The sequence below is a fragment of the Tachypleus tridentatus genome, chromosome 1 (assembly GCF_004210375.1).
Source record: "Tachypleus tridentatus isolate NWPU-2018 chromosome 1, ASM421037v1, whole genome shotgun sequence".
NCBI classification, from domain to species: domain Eukaryota; kingdom Metazoa; phylum Arthropoda; class Merostomata; order Xiphosura; family Limulidae; genus Tachypleus; species Tachypleus tridentatus.
In genome coordinates, this window is record NC_134825.1 from 33,126,866 (window position 1) to 33,134,799 (window position 7,934).

Below are 7,934 nucleotides of genomic sequence, written 5' to 3' on the forward strand. Positions count from 1 at the left end.
TACCATCTTCACAGTTTAACCTTTGGTTGAAAGGAAGATATGTTCGATTCACGAATGATAAATTATAACAGTTTTCATAGATTTTTAATATTTTTTGTCATTCATCGAAATTAAGTTGGATATACATTCAAACTGTTTTATTATCTATTGCTTGCTTATTTTGTGAGTATTAAGCAACGTCAAAATACAAATTTCTTGATTATGAAAAGTACTCCAGACCTGGTTCTTACTTGACAAACAGTGTCACAAATTGTTTTTATAGTGTGTATACGATATGTACTAAGTACAAAGTATTGTACTAATCTCGGATTAATAAAGTTCTTTGTAGGTTTATTCATGAGTAAATTAAACAGGTAATAATAAACCTTTTTTTCGGTTAACACAATAAAAATAATTTTATTTGTGACAGTTCGCAGTCTTAGATACGCTACATATTTTGGTGCTTCCACACGTCATATTCAGAAGACACAACGCCCTGTTAAAATGTGTGTTCTCTATACAAGTATTTTTAATTATTATTATAAATAACTATAAAGCTGTCATGCCAGGTGGTTATGGCACTCGACTCGCAATTTGCGGGTCGCGCATTCGAATCCACGTCACACCAAACATACTCGCCCTTTTAGCCGTGGGGACGTTATAGAGCTCGATCAATCCCACTGTTCACTGGTAAAAGAGCAGCACAAGAGTTGGCGGTGGGTGGTGATGAATAGTTGCCTTCCCTCTAGTCTTAAATCGCTAAATTAGGAACGGCTATTGCAGATAGCTCTCGTGTAGCTTTGCGCGAAATTCAAAAAACAAACAAACAGACAACAAAACTTTGTAACTCAATTTCCTAGGTAGACCTTTCTTCGTCAACGCTTATGAAAGTACTCGGGTTGTGGGTATTTTTATTTTGATGGATTAAGATAAACTGACTGTATTTTATTAAAAATTTCCTTAAAAATAGAAAAGATAAAACTTATATAAACACTAAAACACATCCTTAGAAATTTGAAACAGAAGTTAGATAAGAAAGAACTGCATGACGAAATATTTATTATCTAAGGTTGAAATTTAATTAACAATGATTTATTTATTTTGTGGCGATTTATATATATTTTTCTCTGTTTAGATTTTTAATATTATCAGATTGATCATGATAAACATGGGAGAAGGGGTATTATGATATTTAACAATGTTTGGTTTGTTTGTTTTGAATTTCGCGCTAACCATCCCTAATTAAGCAGTGTAAGACTTTAACAAGGTAGGAACTTATAGATGTACGAGGTCTGCTCAGAAAATACGCGGACTGTTTGAATTGCGCGGCTCTAGTTGGTTCCAGGGAATCCGCTTGGTGTCGCTAGGTTCGCACAGATCAGCTGATTACGACGCCATTTCCCGATTGCAGATATCTTCATTTGTGTATTAGCTACGCGGTTTTAAGTGAAGTGTGATTTTTTCGTTTGGCAAATTTCAGAATGAATGACCTGAAGGACCTGGACGTCCTTCCACGTCAACTGACGACCCACACGTCGACAAAATCAACACCCTGGTGCGGGCAAATCGACGTCTGACTGTCAGAGAGCTTGCTGAAGAGTGTAGGATATCAGTTGGATCTTGTTACGAGATTTTGACCGAAGAATTGAAGATGCACCGCGTTGCTGCGAAATTCAGCCCTCAGAACTCGTGAGTTATTGGCCAAACACTCGATCACTGTTCTTCCCCCCCCCTCCCTACTCACCTGACCTTGCTCCTTGCGATTGTTTCTTGTTCCCCAAACTCAAAAGACCCTTGAAAGGAAGAAGATTTGAGACGATTCCAGAGATTAAGGCAAATGCGACGAAGGAGCTGGAGGACATTACAAAAAAAGCGTACCAGGACTGTTTCAACAAGTGGAAACACCGTTGGGATAAGTGTGTGCGTTGGGGAGGAGAGTACTTTGAAGGGGTCCCAGATCTGTAACTTATAAATAAAGTACATTTTATTTTATGACGTCAGTCCGCATATTTTTTGAACAGCCCTCGTACATATTTCACCCTATTCATACGATAGTCAACGGACACTTCCTTTAATTATATAGAACTGTCAGCTGTTAATCAATAAGGAGCAATAAAGCTCACGTTCTGATTCAAACAATGGACAAGTAAACCATTTTGTTAATTTTCTAGAATTACTATGTTTATCTCATTTTTAAACAGACATAAATACTAAAGTTGGCAACAGAGTACGTTTTGCAAGTGCTTTATCGTCTCAACTGAGTAATATTGAATGCTGTACATTTATTTCTAGTTGGTTTTTTTTTTCTTATAGTTAAGCACAAAGCAACATAATGGTGTTTCTGTGCTGTGCTCACTATGGATACAAAAACCTGGTTTCTAGCGTTGTAAGTAGGCAGACAAATTGCTGTGTCGCTAGGGTGGGGATATATTTCTAGTTTTTTTACATTGTTTCATAAGCACTTTTACATACTAAACTACAGTAAACCTGCCATGTCATTGGAAGTTTATTCTTCGAAAGGTAACACAACTTTCTTTTTTTTTAATTTGTAGTTTCATATATCTAGTTTTTGTAGAGTTACCTTTCGTAGTGTCTGTCTATAAGCGACAAAACCTCGACGTTAGTTGTGACGTAGAATGTTCAAGAACAAACAACTAAGTGAACAACAGGTTATAAGACATTGCTTTCTGGCTAGTGATAATTCACGGAAAAAAATTTTGAAACCAGGAAAATACTGGAACGAAATCTTCATTTGGAGAAAACTTACATGACTGTTAGAATAAGAAATATTTAAGCTAATAGGAAACTGCTTTGCATGACCTAGAAGAAAAATCAAAAAGGTATTGTGGATTTATACAGAAGCCAAAATGGCCAGGAACATAAAGTTCAGGAAGAAAAATCCCATTCCTCAGCTCTCGAGTTTCAAATAAATCAAACTACGAGTAAACATGCATCTGTGACTCAAGCATTTTCCAGCTCAGATACGTTGTATAACATATTTCACTAAAATACATCAAAGTGGAAAGAAGGAGAGAAAACATGTTACACAAAAACCCATTTGTTAGCATATAGGACAACACTGGCTCCATGTTTTCAAAATAGAAACGTTAAAGATGCTACTTGTGTGGCTATAAATGCATTCTGTTTAGTATCTCAAAAGAACAGTTAACGTTGAATACAAATAAAAACTATATATTTTCTACAACAAATTTATGATCAAAACCTAGTGAAATGTACTGCTTCTCTTTTAATGTAATTAGTTGGTGGGCTGGCATAAAGCAACAATGCTATCTGCATCAAACAGCCAGTATAAAAACAAAAAGTTAAATAGTATTAAATATAAAAAGTTTGTTTGTTTTTGAATTTCGCACAAAGCTACTCGAGGGCTATCTGTGCTAGCCGTCCCTAATTTAGCAGTGTAAGACTAGAGGGAGGACAGCTAGTCATCACCACCCACCGCTAACTCTTGGGCTACTCTTTTACCAACGAATAGTGGGATTGACCGTCATATTATAACGCTCCCACGGCTGAAAGGGCGAGCATGTTTGGCGCGACGGGGATGCGAACCCGTGACCCTTATATTACGAGTCGCACGCCTCAACCCGCTTGGCCATGCCGGGCCCATATAAAAAGTTAAAACATAAACAATTTCCAAAAATAAGGTCATAGACTAAATAGAATTAAAAAGGCCAATGCCCCACAAAAAAACTAAAAGTGTAATCAATTTGATAGTGTCATCATTGCCAATGACTCATTTAGAGAATAAATTTCTAAAATGGTGCCACCGTTCACATTTATAACTATGGACGAAAGTAAATGAGAGCAATTGTGACATGATTCTTACAAAGGCTATACATTGTCAAATCTGTTCCAGATAAAATAAAACTATGGATTAAAAACTGTGACCAATGCGTAGCCAACACAAGTCAACTTCCTCCCATCATTCCTCACGGGAACTTGACGGTCAAACAACATTAGTAGGTTTGATTTGGAAAAGCTTGCTATGAAGTTGCTTGTCCCAAATCGACTACCAGTTGGCATGAAGTTGGGCCCTGATCATAGGAATATAGTCCATATATGGGACAGGCACAGCTATGACAACATCATAGCAAATGTACTTAGCTGCATTGTCAGCATGTTTGTTCCATAAAATACCAACATAATCAGGTGTCCAGAAAATCTAGATAGATGACACAGAAATGTAGGCCAGTCGTTTGTGAATATTGACGGAAACAGAGTGAAAACTCATGTGAAATTATTTTAAGGCCAGTTTGGAGTTCTTTTTGTTTTGATGTAGATGTTTCAACCAAGATGTCCCCAGAATGTACTCTTTTACTAACATATATTGACATTAACCGTAACTTTATAACGCTCCCATGGCTGGAAGGGCGAGCATGTTTGGTGGGATGAGGATTCAAGCTCGCGATTCTTAGATTGCGAGTGAAGTGCCCTAACAACCTGGCCATAACAAGCTAATAAGTATCAAAACAAAACTAGCAGATTTAGCTATAATATGATTTGCACCTTATAGAACATCTTTACAAATTTTTAACATGAAATAAATATTTTAAAAATTTAAATAAAATGTTTGCCATACACGTCACACAACCCAAAATACTAGAATAGTTACTTTATCTAGCTAAAGTACACATTGTGAGAATTAATTTGATACGTGAAACGCAACGTTAAGATGTTTTATTCCACCTCAAAGCAAGTTTGACAAATTGTTAATCATTAGCACTAAACGCTACATTCTTGGAAAGGAGGCCAAACATTAATGTTATGCAATACAAAATAAACAATTATAATCTGTTTTTAATTTTACAGCATCAAATCTATAATAGATATGTGATAAAGTATGCCATATTGGATAAATATTGAACCACTTCCTAAAAAAATGATTTTCAGCTCAATCAAAAGAAATATATAATATGCGACAGAAAGCTTGAGGACAAAAAAGAAACAGACTCATGAAGTGAGATAACCTTCAACTGTAACTTTGTTGGTGAATCTCGAAAAGACAGTGTAGTTGAATGGCTTGGACCAAACAAAGACGAAGTCTTTTTGTCAAAGTTAAAATAGCATTTCCTTAGGCATGTAGAGTAAATTATAATATTAAAACAAACCGGAGACACACATGCAATGTGGACTTTGTAGAGGTGGTAGTATATAATTTTTAGAACCTAGGTCTGCTTTATGCTGTCTTTGAAACTTTCATTACGATATTTTGGTATTTTATGCCGTATCACAATAGTTGTGATTTACGTCTCTCTTTTTTGGTGCTAAGAACAAGTACGGTACACAAACCAAACGATCTGCATCTCCTGACGTTTCTGATGTGAAACTGTTGACTATGAAATTCGAAAAGTTTGCAACAAATAGTACCTGCATGAACTGGCTTCAATAATTTTATGTATCAGTGGCTACCGCGTGATATCTGCCACTTATTTAAAATCCACAATCAGATTTCACAACCATCTGCTTGAATCAATACAGTTTTTAGAAAAGAAAGACCAGCCATGTATTCAAACCATTACAGATGTAGCAGTACACCCTTGTGCAAATTAATTGAAACAAGACGGAAAATTACGATTTTTTCAATTTTTTGCGTTTTATTTCTGAGAATACGAAAATTACTCACAAATTAATACATGACATGACCGCCTTTATTTTTGGATCGCGGTACCATACCTCAAATATGGCCTCAATTAGCTTATATTTCATAGTACAGTCTTTTCCCCGAAGTCTTTTTTTACAAATCGCCCAAAGATTTTCAATAGGATTTAAGTCCGGAGAGTTTCCAGGCCAGTCCAGCATCTTTACTCGCGTTGTAGTCATAAAATTCTTCACAAGTTTCGATGTGTGGCACGGAGCCAGATCTTGCTGAAAAATGCCAGATCTATTTGGGAATCTCTTTTTTTAATTCTGGAACGACTCTTCTTTGCAAAACTTCAATGTACTCTGCTCCTCGCACCATACCTTCTAGGATATGTAAACCTCCGACGCCATAGTAACTGAAAAAGCCCCCAAAACATCTTCTTCAAGGGATGTTTTACAAACTGACTGATGTGAGATTCTCGAAGTTTCTCATCTGGAGATCTACGAACATGCATACTTCTTTGACCCTGTATGAAGAAATGAGTCTCGTCACTGAATAACACCTTCTTCCATTGTTCTTGCGTCCAGTTCTTGTACTTAAGACCCCATTGATACCGTTTTTTCTTCATTGAGTTGGTAAGAAGTTGTTTTTGACTGGTCTCCTTGCTCTTCTAATGCAATTTCGAATGACATAATATTCCTCAAAATTTCGTCATATATCCCAAAAATAGATCGACCGTACTGCAAAACACAGCTAATAACGCCGTCTGTGTGAAAAAATGACTATTAAAGGAAATCAGCGGGTCCAGCGAGCTTACACCGGCCGCCATGCTGAAAATATTGTAAAATGACCATTTGTTACAATTAATTTGCATAAGGGTGTACATTTTAAAGCTAAAGAGGTTCCATTGATAGAATCTCCATCCTTAAACGGAAAAGTAGCGATACAAGTATGAGGTGTGCATACGACGATGACTTTTGTTTCAAGTATTGAAAGCTGGTTGAAACTTGGCAAAAGTTTAAAGACGCATTTTATAGAAGCTGAAGCACTATCTGAATAACTTGAAAATGAATATATCAGTACAGTTCCAGAAGCTACTGACGAGCTTAAACTTAAAGGGTCACAATAACTCAAAATGTTTGTTTCTGGGATAACTTCATGAATGGTGCAAATGTACTCTCACGCTTCTTGCGAACAGAACGAGAGGCAAGCAATGATCTTATATATGTAAAAACGGCTGGTATGAATAGAGAAAGCACTATGTAGAGGAGCAAACAACGTTTCGACCTTTTTTGGTCATCGTCGGGTTCACAAAGAAAGAGGTTACTGACCGATAGCTAATGACATGTTTGAAGGTGGTTGTGTTATTGTGTGTAGGAATATAGAGGGCGTGCTTAAATGTTTCATTATATTTATTAATATAGGTATAAAGGGGTTTTGTGGTATTGGTTTATTTTGGGCTTGGGTTGTTGTATAAGTAAGGCTTCTTTAATTTTGTGTTTGTTTATGTTTGTTTCTTTATTTAGTATTTGTGTGTTTAATTAACTGGAATATCATTCCAGTTAATACCAAATTTATTCAAAAACCAGACACAAAACTAAGGTCTACGCTATTTAAAAATTACACTGACAAACAAAACACCAACATTGTTTATAAAATACAATGTGATAACTGCCACGACTTCTATATTGGAGAAACAAGTAGAAAAATGGAAACCAGATTCAAAGAACTTAAAAGGCACCTTCACACGTTTTCGAACACTGCAAATCAAATAAGCATAAAATAACCATAGAAAACTCCTAAATACTAAATAAAGAAACAAACATAAACAAATACAAAATTGAAGAAGCCTTACTTATACAACAACTCAAGCCCAAAATAAACCAATACAAAGGAACATCTTTATATCTATATTAATAAATATAATCCGACATTTAAGCATGCCCTCTACATTCCTACACCCAATTACACAACCGCATTCAAACATGTGGTCAGTTATCGGTCAGTTACCTCTTTCTTTCTTTGTGAACTTGACAATGATCGAAAAAGGTCGAAAAGTTGTTCGCTCTTCCACATAGTGGTTTTTCTATCCATACCACCCGTTTTTGCATATATATAGTTTTTCTCTACAAGTGGGTTTTCTCGTCATCAAGGAAGCTTTAATCTTCTCCTTAGTGTTAAATATCTGTTCATACCTCGGCTTTGAGCAGCTGGAAGAATCTACGCTACATTTTACAATTTTATGGGGTCGGCATGACCAGGTGGGTTAAGGTGCTCAACTCGTAATCTAAGGGTAAGGGGTTCAAATCCCAGTTACACCAAACATGTTCGCCCTTTTAGCCGTAGGGGTGTTATA